This window comes from Mauremys mutica, chromosome 1 (genome assembly GCF_020497125.1).
Source record: "Mauremys mutica isolate MM-2020 ecotype Southern chromosome 1, ASM2049712v1, whole genome shotgun sequence".
NCBI classification, from domain to species: Eukaryota; Metazoa; Chordata; order Testudines; family Geoemydidae; genus Mauremys; species Mauremys mutica.
In genome coordinates, this window is record NC_059072.1 from 193,736,740 (window position 1) to 193,738,806 (window position 2,067).

Here is a 2,067-nt window from a genome sequence, read left to right on the forward strand (position 1 = left end):
TTTCTTGAGATCCACTCTGCAATTGTCACCAGGACCAAAAAACCCAGAAGCTCCACCCCCTTTTGTGACATCACTATTGCTGATGTCACCAGCCTCAGCAATTCGTTTACAGTAGGCAGAGGACCTACCACAACAAACTGTTATTTGTGTATTCAGTCACTTTGTATTTGTCTAAGAATCAACATTATAATAGGATTTGGACTGCAGCACACAGAGTTATTTGAATCAAAGCTTGGTGGTAAACACCATTTCTGGAACAATGGTTTTCCACACACTTGTAGAAGAGTCACATTTGCTTTTCTTTATGAAAGCTGCAACTATACCTATAAAGTGTGAACATGATTTACACTGGTGTGAGAGAAGGGAATCAGGTCCTTTGTTTTCCATTTCCACTGTGTGAGTCTCAGAGGAACCTGTGCATGGAGCTTCCTGCAGACAATTTCCTATATGTGTGATGAGGCGGTGGGGGACCCGGGAGTTTATTTTCTGCAGGGCAAGGTATGGGAGAGTGCATCTCTAATCTCCAAGTTTCCTCACTAGCTGTTGTAGTGGAGTTGACAAAAGATATTGGTTCCATATCCATTGTATCTTCAGAGCAGAATACTATTAATGCAAAAACAAAAACAAAAAACAAAAACCCAGCAACTGATACTGCTCCCAAGAGACCATACTGCTTCACAATAATACATTTTCATAAACTAATTTACATACTGTACCTGCCAGCTCTTGTTAATACAAACTGAGAATGACTCACTTGATTTGGCAGGTTGTGATTCCCTACACTTCACAAAGACTCACAGGTTTAAAAATGTCACTCTAGATTTGTTTTCTATAAAATGCATGTCATGGCATCCAACATCATTCACTGACTCTGGGATTAAAATTAAGGGCAACTAAATAAAATATATGGATGTATTTCCATAGCATTAAGTATTTCTTTAATTAGGCACTGGTGCTACCAAGTAGCCTATGGTTACAAGTAACTCTTAAAAATATTAAGAGGAAACTTAAGGATTTGGGTCAGGGTTCAGATAGTGTAATTAGGGTTCATTATATTTAGTTGTGTATCCATAGATCCATGCATGAAAGGGATTGTCTCTGCATGAATTTCTCCCTTTTGTATGAAAGAGGATACTTAGAAACCTGTTTGGCATCATGTGTCTCCCACCCATGCCCTAGCCTCTCCACACAGTTCGTCATTTGTGCTGATGCAGGAGGCAGTGTATGGGCAGACTTGGGAAGGGGTGGACCAGGAAGAAATAAAGGATTATACCAGGGTTTCTCAAACAAGGGTTGCCGCTTGTGTAGGGAAAGCCCCTGGCGGGCTGGGCCAGTGTGTTTACCTGCCCCGTCCGCAGGTCCGGCCGATCGCTGCTCCCACTGGCCGCGGTTTGCTGCTCCAGGCCAATGGGAGCTGCTGGAAGCGACACGGGCTGAGGGACTTACTGGCCGCTACTTCCAGCAGCTCCCATTGGCCCAGAACAGCGATCCACGGCCAGTGGCAGCTGCGATTGGCCGGACCTGCAGACGGGGCAGGTAAACACACAGGCCTGGCCCGCCAGCGGCTTTCCCAACCCAAATGGCGACCTCTGTTTGAGAAACCCTGCTACAGTTGGACAAATTCACAGTGCAATTTCACCTACTAGTCCTCTAGTTTCATCTTCTTATGCTTCATTTGTTGCAGGTCATCTATATACTAAGGTGACTTGTGAAGTTGCCACAGAGATAAGGGCATGAAGGAGCTACCTTATTGATAGCGGTGGACACAAGATGGTTATAATGCCTTACAAAACTATCAATACACTTCTCCATTAGCTGTTATGCGTTCTCTGTTAGAACAATAAGGCCATTAATCTCTGAGGGAAGACCAATAAAATAGATTTCTTACACATACTGGGAACCTAGGTTGAAAACTTTCTAATTTTATACCATCATGAGTGTATATTTGAATATGACTATTACAACAAGAACAGTGCAAAGTAGAAGATTTGTAGACTTAAAAATTCAAGAGAACATGTTAAGTTTCTAGCAGCTACAAAATATATGTTGAACATGGAAAATGACTGA